General features: G+C 44.2%; 1 long non-coding RNA gene across 1 annotated transcript; it reads left to right on the top strand.

Annotated features, from left to right (window-relative positions):
* The first annotated feature begins 18,551 nt into the window (after positions 1-18,551).
* On the top strand, positions 18,552-26,289 carry LOC140066168 (uncharacterized). The gene is made up of 3 exons (XR_011848140.1): positions 18,552-18,705; positions 19,337-19,515; positions 25,970-26,289. It is a non-coding gene; the product is annotated as an uncharacterized lncRNA (long non-coding RNA).
* The last annotated feature ends 347 nt before the right edge of the window (positions 26,290-26,636 follow it).

Below are 26,636 nucleotides of genomic sequence, written 5' to 3'. Positions count from 1 at the left end.
ATGCACGTATTAACACTATGTTAACGTGGGTGTTAACATCTTGCATTTTGTCAATGCCATGTTAACAGCAATGTAACTAGGCAAATCTCCTCTTCTCGGCTGTTGTGAAGCATTTGAAATGAACGCCATATGTCACCGCCGCCTCATATGTTGTCATCTCCTTGGGCTGTGACTAGAGTGCTTAAAAATTTAGGCCACAGCCTCAAATCCAAAATTTACGATACTGTCCTGTCTTGTATATAACCCCCCACCCTCACGTGGCTTGTGTCTGTGTGGATTTGAGACATTTTCAACAAAAAGTAAGTATCAAAATAAGAGCCAAAAGTTGCATCTTCCGGGGCAGAAAAACTAAACATGTACCATAAGAAAAAACACAGGACCATAGATAAGGCGCAAAAAAGACCTTCCAAATGTCTCAAATATACATCAAATTAAAAAAAAACTAAGATTCATGTTCCCTAATGTTTTCATACAGAACCTACTGCCAACTTATATACTCAGCATACATACAACGTACATATACATACATACATACATACATACAACGTACATATATGCATACAACATACATACATACACACATACAACGTACATATACATACATACAACATACATACATACATGCATACAACGTACGTACATATACATACATACATACAACGTACATATATACATACAACATACATACATACATACACACATACAACGTACACATACATACATACATACAACATACATACAACATACATACATACAATGTACATATACATACATACATACATACATACATACATACATACAATGTACGTATATACATACAACATACATACATACATACACACATACATACAACATACAAACAAAAATACTGTACATTTACACTTCAGGTATAAAGAAAAGATAAATGAATATCAATCTGGTTCGGAGTAGGACATACTTTCTGGTACTAACGTGATAGTTTCATTATGAATCGCTCGGAGGCTAAACACCTCCATCTACATTCCTAATGCCTACCCCAGCAGGGCCCCAGAGGAGCGCCGCTCTTTGATGCATTTGCCGTAAGGTTTGCTTCTTCTAATTAAATGAATATTATTGATTCCGCAACCCTCACTTGTTATTTACATTTAATGATAATGGTCGGACGGACGTGCCGGAGTTTTCTTATTCTCAAATAATTTACCATCTTCCCTTGGAGATTCGCTTAATTAAGCTCATGCTGGACAAGTTGGCTTGAAACAAATATATTTCAGCTTCTAGTGCTATTATGTGATGAAATTACATTTGTTTTCTGGGTTTTGGAGGGCATTTCACCATCAAATAAGACTTTGGAGTTTATATAATCAGAGAAAAAGCCCAGGACACATATTGTCTGTGATAATTACGTGTGTGATGGATGTTACAGAATGCAATTTATAATGAGAAACTCGTAAGATGTTGTGTTTGTTCACCATATTATTATCAGAGACTAACAAAGATTAATTTAAAGGGGGTTTCCAATCATAGGGCTTAAAGGACATCTCCCACTAGGGTGAATAATTGTAAACCAAAGGCACTTACATCTTTTTTTTAAGATTCTTATACCCTTGTTTTCACAAAAATTTCTAAAGCCTTTTCTTTTTTAAAGAGCGGATCCTGCCGGAGAGGGACACACACCAGCATGTAAGTGCGCTTGGTTTACAATTCTTCATCCTGGTGGTAGATGTCCTTTAAGCTTTATCAACAGGATGAGAAAATGTGTATGATAATTGGGAGTCCTAGCATAGAGAGAACAGGGGTCTTGGAATGTTGGAGTCCTGGAATGGTTGGCCACGGTATCATTCATGACCAAGAGAATCTCTCAATGGTCACCCAATGACCACATTCACATGATGGCTTGGGTTCAACTAGTGTGGCCACCATAAATCTGATACCTATTGTACCTATTGTATAGTACTGGGGTTTTCTCCTGGACCAGAGATTCAATATATAGGCCTTACCTTGACATGCCCTAGGATGAGAGGTGGGGGATGTCCACACGTAAAATAAGAAACATGATTTTGCAATCCTACATCACAAGAGTTTAATCTTCACTAATCACCCATGGATAATCTGTTATAGGTGTTTATAGTCAGACAAACCACTGGTTGTCCTTAAAGGCGTTTATTTAAGTTTTTAAAGGTGGCTCTAGCCTGGATAGGGTTAACAGAAAAAAAAGTATAATTATCATGCTTCAGTTCTGAAGTTCCAGGAGGTTGTGGAACCCACTTTGGTCAACGACTGGCCTCCTCAGGCCATGGAACATCACTCATGACTTATAAGTCCTCAGCATCACTCAGGACTCATGAAAGTCCTGTGTTCTGAGGAGATTAGGGATTGGCCGAAGCAGTTCTTGTGGCACCAGCCCCTCCCCCTAACCCTATTACAGGAGCCAATGACCACAAGTACCATGATGACACAGGAATCGGGAGCACAAGCAGGTTATGTACACTTAGAGTTTATGTTTTGCCACCCCTTTAACCAGCATCCAACGGGTTTTACCAGAAGTTCTGGAAAACACCTTTCAGTTTTGAAGACAGGGAACAGCCAACCTTTTTCAAGAGACCTCTTTACTAGATCCTTAAAGAAGACCTTTCATCTTCATCAAGACTAGAGATGAGCGAACATACTCGTCCGAGCTTGATGCTCGATCGAGCATTAGCGTACTCGTAACTGCTCGTTGCTCGGACGAGTATTTCGCCCGCTCGAGAAAATGGCAGCTCCCGCCGTTTTGCTTTTTGGCGGCCAGAAACAGAGCCAATCACAAGCCAGGAGACTCTGCACTCCACCCAGCATGACGTGGTACCCTTACACGTAGATAGCAGTGGTTGGCTGGCCAGATCAGGTGACCCTGGAATAGACTAGCCCCTGCCCGCGCTGCTCGGATCATTCTCTGTCTGGATGCCGCTAGGGAGAGAGCTGCTGCTGCTCAGGGAAAGCGTTAGGGTGTTCTATTAGCTTACTGTTAGGCAGGAGTGATTCTAAAAGAACCCAACAGCCCTTCTTAGGGCTACAATAACGTTATAATTTTTTTTTTTTTTTATTTGCAGCTAGTACCATATTGTGAGGAATTAGCAGGGGGACTTGCTACCGTTGTGTTTAGCTCTTAGTGACACACATATCCACCTCAAACACCAAAGTGGGAAAATTTATTAGGGGTTTGAGTAGAATTAGGCACAGTCTGCCAGTTTCTTTTTATTTTACGTTTATTTTTTTCATAACTCAGCGTCATCTCATCTGGCATAGTAGTGTGCTGTAATACTTGGCTAGAAAATAGCCATAGGAGAATACAAACGTCTTAATTACGCCTACAGTAGCGTTATATATATTTGATTTCTGGTTGATCTGCTGGTGGCTGTACTTGCTGCAGTGCATCTACTATCAAATTGGGAGCAATTTGGAGTCAGACTTGCGACCACTGTGTTTTAGTGACGCACATATCCATCGCAAAGACCGAAGTGGGAAAATTTATTAGGGCCCGGGGTTGTATTTCAATTAGGCACAGTCTGCCAGTTTCTTTTTATTTTACGTTTATTTTTTTCATAACTCAGCGTCATCTCATCTGGCATAGTAGTGTGCTGTAATACTTGGCTAGAAAATAGCCATAGGAGAATACAAACGTCTTAATTACGCCTACAGTAGCGTTATATATATTTGATTTCTGGTTGATCTGCTGGTGGCTGTACTTGCTGCAGTGCATCTACTATCAAATTGGGAGCAATTTGGAGTCAGACTTGCGACCACTGTTTTAGTGACGCACATATCCATCGCAAAGACCGAAGTGGGAAAATTTATTAGGGCCCGGGGTTGTATTTCAATTAGGCACAGTCTGCCAGTTTCTTTTTATTTTACGTTTATTTTTTTCATAACTCAGCGTCATCTCATCTGGCATAGTAGTGTGCTGTAATACTTGGCTAGAAAATAGCCATAGGAGAATACAAACGTCTTAATTACGCCTACAGTAGCGTTATATATATTTGATTTCTGGTTGATCTGCTGGTGGCTGTACTTGCTGCAGTGCATCTACTATCAAATTGGGAGCAATTTGGAGTCAGACTTGCGACCACTGTGTTTTAGTGACGCACATATCCATCGCAAAGACCGAAGTGGGAAAATTTATTAGGGCCCGGGGTTGTATTTCAATTAGGCACAGTCTGCCAGTTTCTTTTTATTTTACGTTTATTTTTTTCATAACTCAGCGTCATCTCATCTGGCATAGTAGTGTGCTGTAATACTTGGCTAGAAAATAGCCATAGGAGAATACAAACGTCTTAATTACGCCTACAGTAGCGTTATATATATTTGATTTCTGGTTGATCTGCTGGTGGCTGTACTTGCTGCAGTGCATCTACTATCAAATTGGGAGCAATTTGGAGTGAGACTTGCGACCACTGTGTTTTAGTGACGCACATATCCATCGCAAAGACCGAAGTGGGAAAATTTATTAGGACCCGGGGTTGTATGTCAACTAGGCACAGTCTGCCATTTCCTTTTTTATTTTACGTTTATTTTTTTCATAACTCAGCGTCATCTCATCTGGCATAGTAGTGTGCTGTAATACTTGGCTAGAAAATAGCCATAGCAATAGGATAGCATCGTTTGGTTTTAAAAACTAAAAAAAAAAAAAAAAAAAAAAAAAAGGTAAAAAAAAAATACAAGTTATAACTCTCATTTTCAAAATGTTTAACCCGAGGGCTAGGGGTAGAGGACGAGGGCGGGGACGTGGGCGTCCAACTACTGCAGGGGTCAGAGGCCGTGGTCCTGGGCGGGGTGAGACACCACCTGCTTATGAGGGAGCAGGGGAACGCCGCAGAGCTACACTCCCTAGGTTCATGTCTGAAGTTACTGGGAATCGTGGTAGAGCACTGTTGAGGCCAGAACAGTGCGAACAGGTGATGTCGTGGATTGCCGACAATGCTTCGAGCAATTTGTCCACCAGTCAGTCTTCCACGCAGTCCACCCATGTCACCGAAATCGGCACTCCTCCAGCTCCTGCACCTCAGCCTCCTCCCCCCCAGTCTGCCCCCTCCCAGCAAAATTTGCCATTTGAACCGGCATACTCTGAGGAACTGTTTTCTGGACCCTTCCCACAGTCACAAACCACTTGTCCGGTTGCTGATGAGCAATTTTCCGATGCCCAGGTTTTCCACCAGTCGCAGTCTGTGGGTGATGATGACCTTGTTGACGTAGTGGAAGAAGTGTGTAAAGAGGTGTCCGACGATGAGGAGACACGGTTGTCAGACAGTGGGGAAGTTGTTGTCAGGGCAGGAAGTCCGAGGGGGGAGCAGACTGAGGGATCGGAGGATGATGAGGTGACAGACCCAAGCTGGGTTGAGAGGCCGGGTGAACACAGTGCTTCTGAGACGGAGGAGAGTCCTCGACCAGAACAGGTTGGAAGAGGCAGTGGTGGGGCCAGATGGAGAGGCAGGGCCAGAGCTGGTGCATCAGCGCCAAATGTGTCAACTAGTGAAGCTCCCGTGGCGAGGGCTCCTGCGGCGAGGGCTAGATTTTCAGAAGTCTGGAGGTTCTTTAAGGAAACACCGGATGACCGACGGACTGTGGTGTGCCACATTTGCCAAACCAGGATCAGCAGGGGTTCCACCACTACTAGCTTAACTACCACCAGTATGCGCAGGCATATGAATGCTAAACACCCCACTCAGTGGCAACAAGCGCGTTCACCTCCGGCCGTGCACACCACTGCTCCTTCCCCTGTGTCAGCTGATAGTCAGCCCCCTGCCCAGGACCCTGCCACAAAAACCCCATCGTCACCTCCACGATCCTCCACAGCATCCACCAGCGTTCAGCTCTCCATACCCCAGACGCTGGAGCGGAAACGCAAATATAGTGCAACCCACCCGCACGCCCAAGCCCTTAATGTGCACATCTCCAGATTGCTAAGCCTGGAGATGCTGCCCTATAGGCTAGTAGAGACCGAGGCCTTTCGCAGCCTCATGGCGGCGGCCGCCCCTCGGTATTCGGTCCCCAGCCGCCACTACTTTTCCCGATGTGCCGTCCCAGCCCTGCACCAGCACGTGTCAGACAACATAATCCGTGCCCTGACCAACGCCGTTTCTGACAAGGTCCACCTGACCACGGACACGTGGACGAGTGCTGCCGGGCAGGGCCACTATATATCTCTGACGGCACATTGGGTTAACTTGGTGGAGGCTGGGACCGAGTGTGACCCTGCGGCTGGTCATATACTGCCGACGCCGAGGATTGCGGGGCCTACCTCGGTCCAGGTGTTTGAGGCCTACTATGCCTCCTCCTCCTCCCACCCCTCCTCCACCTCCTCCTCCGAACGACCATCCGTGGGCATGGCGCCATCAGTCGGTAGCTCTAGGCACAGCAGCAGTGCCGTCGCTAAGCGACAGCAGGCGGTGCTCAAACTGCTGAGCCTAGGCGATAAAAGGCACACCGCCCAAGAACTATTACAGGGCATCACGGCGCAGACTGATCTGTGGCTGGCACCGCTGAACCTGAAGCCAGGCATGGTTGTGTGTGACAACGGCCGTAACCTGGTGGCGGCTCTGCAACTCGGCAGACTGACACATGTGCCATGCCTGGCCCATGTGTTAAATCTGATAGTTCAGCGTTTCCTCAAGACATACCCCAATCTGTCTGATTTGCTCACGAAGGTGCGCCGCATCTGTGCGCATTTCAGGAAGTCCAGCACAGATGCTGCCACTCTCAGGGCAGCGCAGCGCCGCCTCCAACTGCCCGCTCACCGACTGTTGTGCGACGTGCCCACGAGGTGGAATTCAACACTGACCATGTTATCCAGAGTTTACCAGCAGCGCCGAGCGATTGTAGACTGCCAGATGTCAACTTCCACCAGAACTGGTAGTCAGGTCAGTCAGCTTCCTCAAGTCTACAATGAGGAGTGGACGTGGATGTCTGATATCTGTCAGGTGCTGAGTAACTTTGAGGAGTCAACACAGATGGTCAGTGGCGATGCCGCCATCATCAGCCTCACCATCCCGCTGCTTGGCCTGTTGAAAAACTCTCTGGTCAGCATGAAGTAGGAAGCTTTGCGCTCCTCACAAGAGACAGGGGAAGAAGATTCCCTTGTTGATAGCCAAAGCACCCTTAGGTCTGTTTCTCAGCGCATATCGGAGGAGGTGGAGGTGGAGGAGGATGAGGAGGAAGAGGAGGAGAATGTTGGCGAGACACAAGAGGGGACCATTGTTGAGTCCTACACTGTTGAGCGTGTATGGGCAGAAGAAGAGGAGTTGGAGGAGTTGGAGGAGGAGGAAATGGACAGTCAGGCCAGTGAGGGGAGTGAATTCTTACGCGTTGGTACTCTGGCGCATATGGCAGATTTCATGCTAGGCTGCCTATCCCGTGACCCTCGCGTTCAAAGAATTTATTCCAGCGCCGATTACTGGGTGTTCACTCTCCTGGACCCACGGTACAAGCAAAATCTTTCCACTCTCATCCCTGGAGAGGAAAGGAGTGTGAGAATGCATGAATACCAGCAGGCCCTGGTGCACAAGCTGAAACAGTATTTCCCTTCTGACAGCGCTAGCGGCAGAGTGCGTAGTTCTGCGGGACAAGTAGCGAGGGAGAGTAGGCGAGCAGGCAGCTTGTCCAGCACTGGCAAGGGTACGCTTTACAAGGCTTTTGCCAGCTTTATGTCACCCCAGCAAGACACTGTCACCTGTCCCCAGTCTCGGCAGAGTAGGGCTGATCTTTACAGAAAGATGGTGAGGGAGTACGTAGCTGACCATACCATCGTCCTAAATGATCACACAGCTCCCTACAACTACTGGGTTTCAAAGCTGGACATGTGGCACGAACTGGCGCTCTACGCCTTGGAGGTTCTTGCCTGCCCTGCCGCTAGCGTCTTGTCAGAGCGGGTTTTCAGTGCAGCTGGTGGCATCATCACCGATAAGCGTACACGCCTGTCGACTGACAGCGCTGACAGGCTGACGCTTATCAAGATGAAGAAAGCATGGATTTCTCCTAATTTCAAATCTCCAGCAGGTGAAGGAAGCTCAACCTGAATAATTTATCCACTCCTCCTCCTCCTCATTTTCCTCCTTCTCCTCCTCTTTCTACAGTAAAGCAGAGGAAACTGGCTGTTTTTTGACAGGGCCCACTGGCTCTAGGTATAGTACTTTATGCATTTAATTTTTCTGGAGGGCCACCGACACGGTCCTCTGTTTTAAACAATTTTTGGGAGTGCCACATACAGGCACTCAATCTATTCAATTTTTCTGGAGGGCCACCTTTCCGGTCCTCTGTTTTAAACAATTTTTTGGGACTGCCACATACAGGCACTCAATCTATTCCATTTTTCTGGAGGGCCACCTACCTGCTCCTCTGGTTTAAAAACTTTTTTGGACTGCCACATACAGGCACTCAATCTATTCCATTTTTCTGGAGGGCCACCTACCTGCTCCTCTGGTTTAAAAACTTTTTTGGACTGCCACATACAGGCACTCAATCTATTCCATTTTTCTGGAGGGCCACCTACCTGCTCCTCTGGTTTGAAAACTTTTTTGGACTGCCACATACAGGCACTCAATCTATTCCATTTTTCTGGAGGGCCACCTACCTGCTCCTCTGGTTTGAAAAATTTTTTGGACTGCCACATACAGGCACTCAATCTATTCCATTTTTCTGGAGGGCCACCTACCTGCTCCTCTGGTTTGAAAACTTTTTTGGACTGCCACATACAGGCACTCAATCTATTCCATTTTTCTGGAGGGCCACCTACCTGCTCCTCTGGTTTGAAAAATTTTTTGGACTGCCACATACAGGCACTCAATCTATTCCATTTTTCTGGAGGGCCACCTACCTGCTCCTCTGGTTTGAAAAATTTTTTGGACTGCCACATACAGGCACTATCCAAATTGAATTGTCTCCATAGCAGCCTCCACACGTTGTCTCCATTGCTACCTCCAAAAGTTGTCCATATAGCTGCCTCCATACATCGTCCCTTTATCAAACGAGGTTTGTCAGGCCGAAATTTGGGTTGTTTTCATGGATTCCACATCAAAGTTGTTAACTTTGTCGCCACCCTGCTGTGTTATCCACAAAATACACTGGCAAACTTTTACCATTTACGGATATTATTTCAGCGCTTCTTGCGCATCTGTTTACATTCCCCTCACCCGCCATATCCTAAACTTATAAGAACGCTACTACACTTGATCTTATACAAAAGGTTCTTAGAAGTGCTGTTTGGGGAGTAGCCTAGAGACAGGGGCTTGGATTGGCGAAAGCTCGCCTAGCAGCGGAGCGCCAGCTCCATGCGCATCATGCGCTTCTTGCGCATCTGTTTACATTCCCCTCACCCGCCATATCCCAAACTTATAAGAACGCTACTACACTTAACTTGGTGCAGGCTGGGACCGAGTCTGACCCTGGGGCTGGTCATATACTGCCGACGCAGAGGATTGCGGGGCCTACCTCGGTCCAGGTCTCAAAGGCCTACTATACCTCCAAATCCTCCCACCCCTCCTCCACCTCCTCCTCCTCCGAATTACCATCCGTGGGCATGGCGCCATCAGTCGGTAGCTCTAGGCACAGCAGCAGTGCCGTTGCTTAGCGACAGCAGGCGGTGCTCAAACTGCTGAGCCTAGGTGATAAAAGGCACACCGCCCAAGAGCTATTGCAGGGCATTCCACATCAAACTTGTTAACTTTGTCGCCACCCTGCTGTGTAAGCCACAAAATATACTGGAAAACTTTTTTCATTTACGGATATTATTTCAGCGCTTCTTGCGCAGATGTTTACATTCCCCTCACCCGCCATATCCCAAACTTATAAGAACGCTACTACACTTGATCTTATCCGAAAGGTTCTTAGAAGTGCTGTTTGGGGAGTAGCCTAGAGACAGGGGCTTGGATTGGCGAAAGCTCGCCTGGCAGCGGAGCGCCAGCTCCATGCCAAGAACCAACTAACATAGTTTTAACTGCAGCATCTTTAATCTACTACTAGTTCACTGCCTCCATACATCGTCCCCTTATCAAACGAGCTGTGTCAGGCAGAATTTTGGATTGTTTTCATGGCTTCCATGTTAACTTTGTCGCCACCCTGCTGTGTAATCCACAAAATATACTGGCAAACTTTTATCATGTACCAATATTATTTGAGCGCTTCTTGCTCACCTCCTTTGGTTCCTCTCTGCTACCCATTGGTTTGAGTCCATTTAGGGTATGTCGCCACTCTCTAGCCTTCCGCTGCTGCCGCTGCCTCTGCATGCCGTCCCCTATAGTGTCAGGGTCAATTATTGGATGTTTTAGATGCTATCTAGCTTCATTCGGTCACTCTGTCATGGCCATGCTGTTGCCCATAATTTTGGCATAATGGTGCGATTATGCAGCCTCAGAGGCATCCATGCATGCTGCCCCTGCTGTTTCCTGTCCATTTCCGTGGTGTTTCCATCCTTTTCTGAGGTTCCCAGGTGTTTGGCCAAGCTTCCCTGTGCAGAGCCTTGGTCCCCTTGAAAAATGCTCGAGTCTCCCATTGACTTCAATGGGGCTCGTTACTCGAAACGAGCACTCGAGCATCGGGAAAAGTTCGTCTCGAATAACGAGTACCCGAGCATTTTAGTGCTCGCTCATCTCTAATCAAGACCAACTATTGGTAATAAATGTCACACCTCTAATTCCGACATAGTTGGGTTTTCTCTCTAGCCCTCACCTTTCCCAAGAACTACCAACTTATGATCAAATCTCTACTGTCTGATGGGTGGAGTGGGTTGGATGACTACCTACCAAAAAGTAGAGAATCTAATTAAGATATTGGAGCAGACAGTAGAAACCTGAACTGATTATCGGGAAACAGTGAAGGCTAAAAAATTCCAACTGTCTGATCAGTAGAGCGATAACTTAAAATGTTTGGGTTTATGAAGATGATGATGGAAGGTCCTGTTTAAGTCTTTACGTTATAACCTGAGATCCTAAGATGTAATAAACTGAACCATGTTTCTTGGCCATAAACTTCTACCGTGTCGTTACAATGTAATTTGTCACCTAATCTTGACGTTCCATGAAACGGCAGCACGAATTTACATGCTCCCGTCTACCGGTACATCTTAAGACGTAGGACTCCCATGCTTGACTTGGCTCTCATAAGAGATTCTAGAAGGATACTCCATATCCCGTAGCTTGTGATGATGAAGCAGCTGTGATTAAACACGGGGCTAGATCATCATTAAAGGATATCTGACATAACTACAAGCTTTGCTCTTTCCAAAGTTCTTGCTCTTTGTAGCGACGTCTCAGAATCAGCTCAGAGCCAGGATGTCTGACGGTACAAAGCATCACTAAGCATTTTTGCTGCAGGTCTACAGAATGCATAATGGCAGATGCATCGCCCTATTTTATATTCTATGACTGGAATAAGTCAGGCTGGATTTGCATTTTACTGTGTTTGGGAAAAAAAGCTGAAATTTTCACTTAAGGTGGTTGCAAACTAAGATGATATGAAGTTTCGAGAAACGCAGCACCAATCTGTATACAGAGGGGGCACGTTATCTGCTTAGACTTTGGTTTTTGCACATTTTCCTGACCCTTTTTTTTTTACTTTTCTCAGGTTTAGGATGGATTTTCATTATTCATCTAATAACTTCAGCTTTTTACACTCAAGTTAGTTGTATTGGCCATCTGAGACATTTTCAAAAGTCCCACAAAATGTGCAGAAGCTTGTATAGTCTCGGTTGGTGAACTTGGCTGAAAGAAACAGGACAATGGCCTTACGACTTTTTTCAACCAAAATTTAGCAACTTTTCTGCATACAACATTGTGCCACGATTCACTATGAGCCTGCACCCGAAATCCTGCATGTGCCGCTCCCCGCCAGAGTTCACCTTCTTCTTCCTGATGCATGTTAGTCCATTGGTTTCGACACAATTTGAATAATAAATCCCGCGCTCAGTTCGAATCTGATGGCCACTCCCACGATTTCTGTTGCATGAAACCGGCGCGATTGGGGACAGGGCCCAATTTGACAAGCTCTGTGTAGCGCTGCGTAGGAATTATTATTATTGCCGACTACGGCACTTGGCTCAGCTCTATAGACATGAATGGGGCAGCCCGCGCATACACGACTATCTGGTCGGGTCATCTCGGGGTGAGACGGGAGTATATCGGACCACCATTCTCTTGATCCATGGGGGTCACATCACTGAGACCCCAACCGATCAGCAACCTTTAATGATGGGACAACCCCTTTTAGACAAATTAGACTCAGATAATAAGCTAAAACAGAAACTAGACTGATTGAAAAACTACAATGAGAAAAGATAAATCTCTACCTTGTGGCATTTGTATAGCATTTAGAAACACAATGGAAATGCCTGGGGGCAGGGGTCAGCCCTATTGTAATACATGAATACATTATTTGTCATTAAATAATAATTTTGTTATGAATTATCATCACAATTCCTTCATTGATGCGGCTGGACACACCACTACACGGCGATTTTATACACTTTTACAACTAATTGTACAAGAAGGTGTGGTCTAATGGAAGTAGAAAATGGGATGTGGACCAAAAATGATGTCACCAATGTTGTGGAGCCTTTTTCTTGTAAAAAATTAGCATAAGCAACAAAAAGGAGGAGCTAGACTAGTTAGATCAGACCGTCCTAAACATATTGGGGGAGATTTATCAGGACTTGTATGAAAGTTTTCTGGTATAGAAGCCCCAACAACTGCCAGAAATAGTGATTATTTTCCCCTTCGCACCCCTCCATGACCATTTGGCGTTGAGGTGGCGTAAAGGGCCGGCAGGGAAGTGGCGGATTCTTTTCTGTGCACTCGAAATAGCATGTGACCATCAAGCCTGACTGGTAGCTGGTAATAGCGCAATCCTGTACCTGTCAGGACCACCTGATGTATCCGCTGCGCCGGAGAAGCATGGTTTTTATCATACGACAAAGCACAATCCACTGGTGTATAATAAATGTCCCCTAGTACGGAGACTGCCAATTAAGGCCGCCTTGTAGGCGTCTGGAAACTTATAGCCAAGGACACTCTAATAGGGGATTCTGGGAAAACATGCAAATAAGTTCTCCAGGATCCTACAAGGCGCCCTTAATTGGCAGTCTCCATAAGCAGAACTCTTACTTCCTGACCCTAGTCACAAGCCTCTCACCCAGCCAAACCAGTTCCCTACACTGTACTGAGGAGACCCAATCAGGTACAAACAGTGCTGTCTACAGTTGGGGGTCTGTTCCTTCTGGATTAGATCTACTGGTTTGGTTTTAATCCTGCATCAGGGGCGTAACTTGAGGGGGTGCAGAGGTGCACCCGGGCCCAAGAGGTTTAGGGGACCCTTATGGTGTCACTTTCCCATATGAGAAGACTATTACTATAAACCATACATTATAGTCGGGGACCTGGCACAGTCTTTGCACTGGGGCCCATCAGCTTCTAGTTACGCCGTGGTTTTCCTTATCCCATCCTGGAAAACTTATTTGTATATTTTCCCTAGTATCTTATTCAGCATAGGACACTTTAGCCCACATTTATTAAGTGTTTCTTCAAGTTTTCTGTCACTATGTCCAACACGCTGCTAAATTCTGGAAAAAGTTGGTTCCCACTTTCTGACCAGTACAGGGGACACCAGATTAATGAAGGCCGTGCCCCAGTATTTAATAATCTGCCGCACCCTGTACACTCCATAGGCAAACTGCACGTAGCACAGACTGCACTAGTTTTGATAAATATGGGCCTTTGAGTCAAGTTGAGAAGCTGCAGATGGGGCATCGCTTTTTCGGTTCTGTAGCCCCTAGAACAAGCTCTTATCAGTAGGGGATTTTAATACAGGCGGATTGGACAGTACCCTGGCACCCAAGCCTTCTAGGGGACCCTTGGCCATTCCAACCACCCACTAAGTTTTATACTGAGGAAGACCTTCACCCATGAAATCCTAAGACATCTGTTCCTGCTCTCAATACACATGTACGGTACCCAAGAGTCATTTCAGAACCTTTTAAGGTCCTCCAAAGGTCCTGAAACCTTGTGCTGGAGAGGAGGAGGGGGTGGCCCCTCCTCCCTCCATAGAGAACAGCGGCGCACGGCCGCACTCTCAGGAAAAGATAGAGCATGCTCTATGTTTTCCCGGGGTACCGGGCGGAACGGTGCCACACATGTGTGGCAACATACCCCTGCCGGGCCACTATTGCCATCTATGGGGATGTATATGTGGCCGCAAATTTGTGATAGTGTCCTATCTGCAGGTAGTGTTTTATAGAGCAGGAGGAGCTGTGAAGATAGAACACAATGTCCTACATACAGGAAGCATGTTATAGAGCAGGAGGAGGTGAGCAGATTATACATAGTGTCCTATCTGCAGGCAGCATGTTATAGAGCAGGAGGAGCTGGGCAGATTGTACATGGTGTCCTATCTGCAGGCAGCATGTTATAGAGCAGGAGGAGCTGAGCAGATTGTACATAGTGTCCTATCTGCAGGCAGCATGTTATAGAGCAGGAGGAGCTGAGCAGATTGTACATAGTGTCCTATCTGCAGGCAGCATGTTATAGAGCAGGAGGAGCTGAGCAGATTGTACATAGTGTCCTATCTGCAGGCAGCATGTTATAGAGCAGGAGGAGATGAGAAGATTGTATATAGTGTCCTATCTGCAGGCAGCATGTTATAGAGCAGGGGGAGCTGAGCAGATTGTACATAGTGTCCTATCTGCAGGCAGCATGTTATAGAGCAGGAGGAGCTGAGCAGATTGCACATAGTGTCCTATCTGCAGGCAGCAGGTTATAGAGCAGGAGAAGCTGAGCAGATTGTACATAGTGTCCTATCTGCAGGCAGCATGTTATAGAGCAGGAGGAGATGAGAAGATTGTATATAGTGTCCTATCTGCAGGCAGCATGTTATAGAGCAGGGGGAGCTGAGCAGATTGTACATAGTGTCCTATCTGCAGGCAGCATGTTATAGAGCAGGAGGAGCTGAGCAGATTGCACATAGTGTCCTATCTGCAGGCAGCAGGTTATAGAGCAGGAGAAGCTGAGCAGATTGTACATAGTGTCCTATCTTCAGGCAGAATGTTATAGAGCAGGAGGAGCTGAGCAGATTGTACATAGTGTCCTATCTGCATGAAGCATGTTATACAGCAGGAGGAGCTGAGCAGATTATATGCAGTATCCTATCTACAGGCAGCATGTTATAGAGCAGGAGGAGATGAGCAGATTGTACATAGTGTCCTATCTGCAGGCAGCATGTTATACAGTAGAAGGAGCTGAGTAGATTGTATATAGTGTCCTATCTGCAGGCAGCATGTTATAGAGCGGGAGGAGCTGAGTAGATTGTACATAATGTCCTATCTGCAGGAAGAAGACCACTGTAGCTGGCAGTCTCATGGTGGAACCCTTAAAGTACTCTTACGATGACTGTATTGGTTGTAGATGTATTTTTAATTGTTACAATAATGTTTTAGAGAATACATTCACATTTGACATAACACAAGTTAGTATATAATGTATCTGTAATGTTTGTATATGCAGTACATGGTTTTCTTACACCCAAGACCACATTCACTGTGAACCACAACCTGTTTGGTCGCCCAGTGTAAATTTACCAAAATTTCCAGTAGATGATGTGTGGCCACCTACCACAGAGTACAATGTGCTGAGGCTTTGACGTGATATTTGTGGGATATTAAACATTGTGGGGGTCATTTACTAAGGGCCCGATTCGCGTTTTCCCGACATGTTACCCGAATATTTCCGATTTGCGACGATTTTTCCTGAATTGCCCCGGTATTTTGGTGCACGCGATCGGATTGTGGCGCATCGGCGCCGGCATGCACGTGACGGAAATCGGGGGGTTTGGCCGAACGAAAACCCAGCGGATTCGGAAAAACCGCCGCATTTAAAAAAAAAGTGTCACTGGACACGCGCTTACCTTCACCCGGCAAAGGATCGTGAACTCCGGCGGACCTCGGCGGACTTCAGCGCAGAAGCGACACCTGATGGACATCGGGAGAACTATTTTAGTGAATCGCCGGAAGAACCGAATCCACCGCAGAGAACGCGCCGCTGGTTCGCGAATGGATCAGGTAAGTAAATCTGCCCCAGTGTTTCTTACCTTCCCCAAGTTCTGGCTTTTCTGTTTCTCTATTCTAATTCATTATCATGTGAAATGTTTTACATAAGCAGAGACCTTGGAAATGTCACGTTACAAAACTACTGAAAAACACAAGGACTTTTCCTTCATTGTGTCTCTCGTATACGGCCGGAGGACATGAATAATCGCTGCACCTATAGTCCTTCCTCCAACACTATTGGATAACTACTTGACCTTGAAACCTGAAGTCCATTAGAGTTGGCTAAATACTTCCATTATGAGCCTCTATCTATACTCCCTGTGACTTTCCAGACCCCTCGGGGGTACATAAGGTCAGTAAGATATTGTTTTCACCGACACACAGGTTCCGGGAGACCCAGGAAGTGAGAAAGACAGAGTGGCCCTCACAATTTAGATATCTAATTCCTTTAAAGAGAACCTGTCAGCATGAATGTTATTTTTAGCTGATGACAGGATCCAATAGCCAATGCTAAGCTGATTTTAATAATGCCTTGGACAGCATTCTGAATACTGACACATCTTTATAAAAGTTTATTTCACATTACCTGGCTCTGGGCAGTCCTGGGAGTGAAGCTGCAGTAGCCGGTGTCACAGTCTCCTTTATGCATTCCTACTCTCTAACACACTCATCCATCTCCCTCTGCTTCACCTCTCTTCCTGTCATGTTCCTTAAACATGGCGGGAAGGTGTGGATCCAGGAGAGTGAGACACAGAACATTGCCGCTAAGGAAGACAGTTCCTCTTTAGTTAGCTTGTAAGGCAGCACCCTTAACATCAAGCATGACTTCCAGGAAGCCTAATGACATGATGCAGGATTAAAGTCAAACCAGTAGATCCAATCCAGAATGAACGGATTGCCAACTGTAGACAGTGCTGTTTTGATGTAGTTACAACTCAGAAAGTTAATTCTCCTCATGAAGACTTTGCTAATCAAGGCCACATTGCAGACATGTGGAGAATTACAGCTTTTGATGTTCCGCTAGAGGATTTTGGAAAAATATGCAAATACGTTTTCCAGCATTTCCACTACCTTGATGAATCCCGGCCGGACCCGAATCCAACGCCGCTGGATCGCGAACGGACCGGGTAAGTAAATGTGCCCCACTGTCTTAGTAAATGTGCCGCAGTGTGTGCTGTTTTTTTTTTTCGTTTTTTTGCTTTCAATAATAATTTCAATAATTGAGACCTATTTCCAGGTGAAAGTCATTTAATAGTGTATCAGTCTGTTATTTGACATAGTATACGCTGTATATATGGTACTGTATATGTTTGTAAACTGCAAGCTGATAACCTCACACCTCCCTTATGAATTATGTCCCACTGAAGCTTTGGCCATGTAAGTGTTAGGCGCCTTCCACACTAGCGTTTTTCACGCGCACGTTCTGCGCGTGCTTTTGACGCGCAGAACTTGCATTGCACTCTGTCCCATTGTTTCCAATGGGTCTTTCCTCATTTGCTTTTTTTTTCACACGCGTGCTTGTGTTTGTTTTGACGCGCGTCAAAATCGCAGCATGCTCTACTTTTGCGTTTCACGCGCGTTTTTCCCGCCCCATTCAAGTCTATGGAGACGCATCAAAAATGCATTGCACTCGCAAGCATTGCAAGTGCAATGCGAGTGCAATGCGTTTTAAACGGATGGGTTGCTAGGTGACATGAATAATTCCCCTGCTCGAGCTCGAGCATTTAATTAAAAAAACACAGCGAAGAACAGTGAAGAATAGAATAAAAACAGTGAACACAGGATCACTTAAGTGAAAAACGCAGTGAAGAATAGATTACAGATGTTCGGCACATCTGATAAAGAACACATTGCAGATGTTTCCATACATCTGCAATGTCTTCTTCACACATATATATTGTTCTTCACATGCTATTTTGTTCGCACCGTTCCGCGCGTATCTCCCGACAAGTAAGCAGATGAGCCGAACATCTGTAATCTATTCTTCACTGTGTTTTTCACTTAAATGATCCTGTGGTCACTGTTTTTATTCTATTCTTCACTGTTCTTCACATCTGCTAACTTGTCGGGAGATAATATACGTGCAAAACAGTGAAGAATAGATTGTAGATGTTTGCATACATCTGCTAACTTATCAGAAGACATTCTTTTTCAATTAACTAAAACATTTTATTCCTGAACCTTGGTCCCTTTGAAAAATGCTCGAGTCTCCCATTTACTTGAAAAACGCGCGTGAAAAACGCACCGAAGACGCAAAAAAAGCGAACAACACGCTCGTGAAAAATGCAAAAACGCTAATGACTCCAAGGAACAAAAACGCAGCCAAAAACGTCAGTTTTTCACGCATTGCACCCTGACGTGATCTGCAACGCTAGTGTGGAAGGGGCCTTAGGAGGACTTGTTACCAGACACTGCGGACAAGGAAGGAAATCCTTCACTCCTCCGTTGAGGCTGGAACCTCTGTTGTTAAACTGCTTACAGTAGATAACAGTGATGTCACAGTACAGTGGTATGAGAAGCAGCATTACTATACTACAAGAATAATGCACACAGTGATGTACAGTGAAAGTTACAATGTAGAAATGATGCTAATAATTACAATCTGAACAACCAGCTTACCAAATACTGAATGGCAGGAGCGCAGTATCCCAGCAAGGACCAATATTTACTGGGTAAATGCCTCTTTATAGACATTGATGACCCATCCATATAATAGATAATACGTTTCAGATCAGTGTGGATCTAACACTTTACCCTTTGGTAAACCCATAGCATTTCCATATCATAATAATATAATTTATTTTTCAATGGTAATTTAAAGAAAATCTGACATCAAAATCCATTATGATGAACCAGGGACATTAATCATAGATCCGGGCACTGTGACTGTGGTGATCTACTTATATGTGTAATCCATGGCCTTAGTAAATGAGCCCCAATGAGTAGAAGCTGTCTCACCCAACCCCCTGCTCTTCCCCTCCTCCTGCTAGGTAGACCTGCTCTACTTATAGTAACAAACTGTGACGCTACAGCACAGAGGGGCTTTGGTAACACCCACCAGAACCTTTCAGGCTCATTAGAATAATTATTTAAGTTGATTTTAGAAAGAAGGAGGCCATGGATAACAAATATAAGAAGATGAAACTATGAGTAAGTGTCCCTGGTTTATCATGATAGATTTCGATAGTAGATTTCCTTTAAATTATTATTCATACTTTTCAAACCATACAATTTATTTTTTTGTTGTTGAAAACCTTCATACCCTTGCTCCCCAAGCAACACTCTAATATCTTGGCTATTCAGATAAAATCCTGATATTACACTGAAATCCTGGGCTGCGATTTCCTCTCTTAAGAAGACGCCTCTCTAGTTTGTCGCCTTCGCAGATTCTCCGTTTCATGGAAAATCCATGAGCACTGACAGCCCTGTGATTGTGTGACACCGAGGTCAAGATGGAAGGGATTGAAGACAACACCAGAGATGTGAGTTCTCACAATTTTAAGCTGTTAGAGACACAAATGCGAGATTGATGTTCTGAGCCTCGCGTCTGAGTCAGAAGAGGAAGGCGGCGGGAAGGCGGCGGATGTTATGGCGTCTGCCTCGCCAACTTTATTCAGTGAGGCTTTCAGCAGTCAGTACAGGACGGGGAATTATCAGAGGATGTGCAGGATAGAAAGGTTTGATGGGAAGAGGAAGGTGTGAACGGGGCATTTAATACTGTCGTTAATTTTACGGATTTGAGATCATTAGAACATCGATTTACAATACGTCAGAAATTACGGTCACACGTTGTCAGGAGGGGAGTAATTGGGGCGTAATAACTTGACTACATCAGATCATTAGATACCAAAATGGATAAACAAGGCAAAATAAGGGAAAATACTGCAATTTTATAGACAGAAAAGGAAAGCAGCTAGTGGATCACTAAGGGTTAATATACAGCATAATGATCACATAAGATATATTATAACCAAACACCTTCTATGCTTTAATCATGCTGAGTAGAACCAGCAATGCTAATTGTTGCCCTTACTAATGAAATAATTTAATAATTGCCCTTTTCAGAGCAGGTAGGGAAGGCTTTGAGGGACATTTGAAATAATTGCCCTTTTGAGGGCAGTGTGAAGATCTGTATGTTCCCACCCTCAGATACTGCAGTCAATCATTGCATCTGTGTGCAGTGACAGTAATTGAATTAATGAATGAATTTATTTATATAGAGCACACAGATTACGCAGCGCTGCACGGAACTTGCCAAATCGGTCCCTGTCCCCATGGGGCTCACAATCTAATCAACCTACCAGTATGTTTTGGAGTGTGGGAGGAAACCGGAGGACCCAGAGGAAACCCACACAAACATAGAAAGAACATACAAACTCTAAACATCTAATAGCTAATAATTAAAAAACCCACGTTTGTCAACGTTATTTCTGTGTTGTGATAGATGTAGACATCTATATTATCTTTGACGTTGCGTGGAACAATATATCTTGACAAGTAATGATGCTCGTCTCATGTTACTACTAATGAATCTGATATTACAGAACGTGAGAACGACAGAACGTGATGCACATCATTGGTTAGGATTTACAGTAACTGATGGAGCATCAAAAAACACTGAAAATGAGATGGAAAAATGGACAACGTAACCATAGAATAGGAGATTAATATCAGAATTATGCGGCTCTAACACCAACTACCCCCACAGATCAGCTCTGCAGCCAATGGAAATAAAGCTACAGTGCCATTAGCTGTATGGTGGCCAGATCTGGTAACTGCAGATCATCTACTGGAAAAATATTTCTTCAAAAATCATTTTTTGAGCTACATATTAAGTTCTTCATAGATCACAATCATGTAGCTTGCTCTGGATTAGGCAATAGAGACATTGGGGGTCATTTACTAAGGGCCCGATTCACGTTTTCCCGACGTGTTACTCGAATATTTCCGATTTGCGCCGATTTTCCATGAATTGCCCCGGGTTTTTGGCGCACGCGATTGGATTGTGGCGCATCGGCGCTGGCATGCACGCGACGGAAATCGGGGGGCGTGGCCGAACGAAAACCCGACGGATTCGGAAAAAACGCCGCATTTAAAACAAAAAAATCGGTCGCATGGGCCATACTCACATGCACCAGGAAGAGATCAGTGAACTTGGCGGACCTCGGCACAGCAACGACACCTGGTGGACATCGGGCGCAGGACCTTCATGAATCGCCGGAAGACCCGAACGCTCGTCCGAGAAGCCGCCGCTGGAACGCAAATGGACCGGGTAAGTAAATGTGCCCCATTATATCCTTATTTCAATGGTTATTTGCAGCCCCCACATCAGGACCACAGGTATTCTGTGGCTATTCAGCTTTCTACACTCTTTAGTAGTGATTTTTATTACTGAATACTGAGTGTAAACTGAGGTATATCATTTTCCCACAAAAAACTGGGAAAACTTATTGACCCGAGTATAAGCCTAGGGTGAAAAATGCAGCAACTACTCTTTACAGTACAGAACCCCACTAAATGTCCAGCAGCAGAGCCCCCTTTAATGTCCAACAGCAGAGCCCCCTTGATTCCCAACAGTAGAGACCAACTTAATGTCCAACAGCAGAGCCCCACTAAATGTCCCACAGCAGAGCCCACTAAGTGTCCAGCAGTAGAGCCCTCCTTAATGTCGAACAGCAGAGCACCCTAAATGCCCAGCAGTAGAGACCCCCTTAACATCTAGCAACAGAGCCCCCCTAATGTCCAACAGCAGAGCCCCACTAAATGTCCCACAGCAGAGCCCACCTAAATGTCCAGCAGGTACAGCAGTAGAGCCCCCCATAATGTCCAACAGCAGAGCCCCCTAAATGACCAGAAGTAGAGAGCCCCTTAACATCCAGCAGCAGAGCTCCCATTAACATTCAGCAGCAGAGCCCACCTAAATGTCCAGCAGTAGATGGATACTCACGGGTGTTTGCTGCAAAATGCAGAAAACACCCTTCTTGTATGGAAAGGGCTCTGTTGCATGTTGGAAATGTGACTGCATTCATTTTTTAGTAATTTGTTAATATATTGTTATTAGGCCTAATGGGAACAACCGTGTAGCTTATACTGTATTACTACTACATTCATACTACAATGTAAACTCCGCATATAAACCACAAAGATAATAAGAATAAAAAAGAAATATCTTAAATTGGCCAAAAAGATAGAAGAAAAAAAAGTTCCCAAGTAACTGTGAAACTAAGACGAAGATGTGTTTTCTTAAAGGCCATTGCATGAATTAATGCTGCCTGCAGGCGCTGCTTGTACATGTGGGATTTGGTGTGACTTTATCTCTTTCTGTTTAATATAAAACTCTGCTTACCATAGCAACCAATGCTCTGACAGTATGCGGACTCTCATCCCTTTGGATTTAGAGAATTTGATCAAAAAATCAGCACAAAACAGTATGTAAATTATCAGCCAGCAATATTTTCTCGGTTAACCTTTTCACTCCCTGTTTTTGGCGCACTGCAATTTTTGCTCCTTTTTGGGGACATTTGGAAACGCTCGGCGGACATTTATTTTTCATCAGTGAGACACATTTATCACTTATTCCAGATGTGCTCAATGTCACAAAAGACATTTATCATTTCCAATTGTCTAGAATTTGTGACATTTTTTGGCGCAAAAATCTCCAGGCCAGGCCATACTTGGAGAGACCAGGCCACAATGGAGAGAAATGACTTGAGACATTTGTGTGAAATTTTTTGCGACATTTGTAACAAATGTCTCAAAAAGAGAACACCAGGAAAAAGTGAGATTAATAAATGTCCAAAGATATGTGGATGGTGATTTCCAGTATATTCACGGCGCCAATCACTCGAAATAAAAACCTTTTTATGATTAGGTTTCTTTATTGGTTTGCTTTTTATTACGCGTTTCGAGCCCGGACTGGGCTCTTCCTAAGTTACATGCTTTATGGCCTCGAAACGCGTATTAAAAAGCAAACCAATAAAGAGTCTAAATTACCATAGAAGTAGACGGAAAAAAGACACATACAGATACAGGCAGTCCCCGGGTTACGTACAAGATAGGGTCCGGAGGTTTGTTCTTAAGTTGAATTTGTATGCAAGTCGAAACTGTATATTTTATAATTGTAGATCCAGACAAAAAAAATGCTGGCCCCAGTGACAATTGGAGTTTAAACATTTTTTGCTGTAATGGGACCAAGGATTATCAATAAAGCTTCATTACAGACACCTTACAGCTGATCATTGCAGTCTGGGACTATAGGAAAGCATCCAGAAAGCTTCACCAGAGGTCAGAGGGGTCTGTCTGTAACTATGGGTTGTCTGTAAGTCGGGTGTCCTTAAGTAGGGGACCGCCTGTATAAGATAAATGACCCCCATTGATTTATGAAGTGTAAGTTTTATGCATCCAACACCTTCAGCGTTCCGTTCTTAATTGGCCACTTGACCCTGACGTATTGCCGGATTGGTGACCAAGCAGTCAATCTGGCAAAATGAGGCCTCTAGCAACTAGCAATGGCTATGATTGATCAGGATTGTTCCTCTGGTCAATCATAGCCATAACTAGTGGCTCGGGGCATCAATGTGAACCTGAACCTGAATGGGAAGATCAGTCCACTCATCTCTTCTAATGGAGCATAACCACTAGTGCTGGCGGATATTATATCCTTAAGTAATGCAACAGACAGAGCACGTATGGATCCATAACTATACTCACTATATTATTATCCCACTTTATCCGTTTGCACATTGTTGGTAATGTATTTGTATTTCCAGACAATACTACAGGGACTGGTAAGTGTTGACCCTACAAATAAAGCAATTCTCAAGTTTTAACGAAACATTAAAGCTGATACTGGACATCATGTGACTTTGGTGCCGGCCAACAGAACCTGACAGAACTCCATGTAAATATAAAAAGAAAGAAATGGCAGCACTCCAAAATAGTGACACAAAATCTGCGGACTTTTTTCCATAGTGCTGCGTTTCAGCTTCGACCAAAGCCGTTGTCAAGCCAGAGAAAGGCTTCGGTTGAAGCTGAAACGTAGCACTATGGAATAAAGTCCGCAGATTTTGTGTCACTATTTTGGAGTGCTGCCATTTCTTACTTTTTATATTTCCATGGAATTTTGTCAGGTTCTGTTGGCGGGCACCCTTGGATTTTTTGGGCTTTTTTTTTTGTTTTTAATTTGATTATATATATATATATATATATATATATATATATATATATATATATATATATTGTTTGTTTGTTAATCGCTTAACAGAATCTTTCACCACCTCCATCAACTCCAACTCTCTGCATCCATTATTAGCTGCCACTCCACTGACACTGGTATGCTTACTTCTCTCTCGCACCTCCACTGTGCCCATACAAGGTCATAATAATCTTGATTTTCAGATGGGTGGAGTTTAGGTTGACTGGTCAGGGCCACCAGTTTGACATCAGGTAGCCTAATTAGCATGTTGATTACTGAAACTATGCTAACTAGCCTTTCTACAAACAAATGGGTGGTTCTGGGCTGGGGGAAACTAGCCAGCTCCGCCCTGCTGATAGCAGAGATCCAAAAATATTAGCATAAATAGCTCGGAAATGGTACAGACTAGTGTAACATTTTAATCTGCGACAGAATCATTTGAGCAGCACCTATAGGTTAAGGTTGGTGAAGGCTGTTGTGGGTTTTAATTTTTGGCATATCTGCAGTATCCAATTGGTGGTTATCCAATACAGGCGGTCCCCTACTTAAGAACACCCGACTTACAGACGAGCCCTAGTGACAAATGGACCTTTGAATGTTGGTAATTTACTGTACTTTAGCACTAGAATATAATAATCAGCTACAGGAGCTATAAAAGGTGCCTGCAGATAATCTTTCATGTTAATTTTGGATCTTATGACAACTCAATATTTTTTAAATCCAATTGTCACAGAGATCAAAAAATTTGATTTGAAAAGATGCTATTTTTAAGTGTCAGGACCTTCGTTGTTGTAGGTGAATGCACCCCTGATACTGACCCCCTCCTTGCTGCAGGTTTTGTTGCCTGAGGCGAGAGGCTCAACTCACCTCATGGTTGGTGCACCTTTGCATGCTTCAGGCAAATGTAATTGTTGGGGCAACCATTGGCAATCATATTGGCTTAAATTTTTGCTCCGTCGATGTCAGCTCTGACCGCAGGTGTTACCAGTGGTGGGAGAGTTTCAACCAAACCCAGACTTGTGACTGATGTCTCGATTTGTGTTCTGATGACCCAAACCTGAAGATTGCAGTTTGGGTCCGGTCATCTCTAGTAGAATTCAATATAAAGAGGCGGCTTCGAGAAGTACAACATGGCTCATATTCCCTAGACAACCCCTTTAATACATCAGAGATCTTATTTTTTGACCATTATGGTAAACACCACATTGATAATTCATATCCATGCAAAACAGAATTAAGACCGGAGCGCAGCGTAAAGTATCTTAATCATAAATATGCAATAAAAGTTTCATGACTACAATGTAGGCATGAATAATTCTGACCAGCAGATATTGCTAACACTTAACAATTTCTGAAATGAAATGAATAATTATTTCCCCCTCATATCCAATAATATAATCATCTCTTTCTTTCCCCTCCTTCTTCTTCTTCGTTAAAAGCTCAACATCAACATTTCCCCAAAGCCTTTCAGAACCGGGAAAATAAAGAAATGAAAAAAATAAATTATCAAAGAGAAAGATGAAATTAAATCCGGAGCCCGGTTCAGGATTTTAGTTTGTAATTTAAAAATAAAAGTAACCGTTGGGAGGGAAAACGAGAAAACGATATGTGGGAAAAAGTCAGTCACCAAAAAAATCTGACATTTAATCCAACATCTCGTCTTCTTCTTCTTCTGGAAGTGACCAATTTACAGGTTTCCCGAGGTTTTAATAGTTTTCATTGATTTTTTTTTTTTTACTCAGGTTATTAAACCATCGCGGTGCCACCTCAGCGTTATGGTAATGGATATTCATCTTCGAGTTTCAAGAAACCCGACAGTGAAATGTTTCTGTGCGCCTTTAAAGCTCATGTGTCAGAAAGATGTGTAAAATTCAATTTCTGCCCAATAAAAGGATTTCATAACAACCGATCGGCGGTATCTCGATGTGTCAGCTCAAACCAGATTACCGTTGTATAAAGTATCTGCTTGCTCTTCCATTGTCATGAAGAAAATGCACCAGTCAGTCATAAGTTTAAAGGGGGTCTACCGGCCCTCAAATCACCCCACAAAAGAAGCATTATGTAGGGCACGTTATAAACTTTCCAAATAAAACATTCCATTTACATAGTGATTTGTCATGTCTGAGAAAATATTACTAATACTGCTAATTTATGCAAATTAGCTTCTTAAGGAACCAGGGGTATGACCACACCCAGTGATGTGTAACTAGGAGAGGCTTGGCCTAATAGTAGACTTCTGAATGGAGGCCGCCCTTCGCCAGGCAGTATTCTTATCTCGGGGGGTTGAGGGCATATCTCTGTCCCAGTAACTGCACACCACATCACTGAGGTAGACGGGAGAAAGCTAGAGATGAGAGATTCCTAGTCCTGCTGTTCCCTCCCCAACAATTCTTATCTTGAGTTCCTGAC

This window comes from Engystomops pustulosus, chromosome 6 (genome assembly GCF_040894005.1).
Source record: "Engystomops pustulosus chromosome 6, aEngPut4.maternal, whole genome shotgun sequence".
NCBI classification, from domain to species: Eukaryota; Metazoa; Chordata; class Amphibia; order Anura; family Leptodactylidae; genus Engystomops; species Engystomops pustulosus.
The sequence above is the reverse complement of the archived record's forward strand: the minus strand, read 5'-3'. Positions and strand labels throughout refer to the sequence as shown.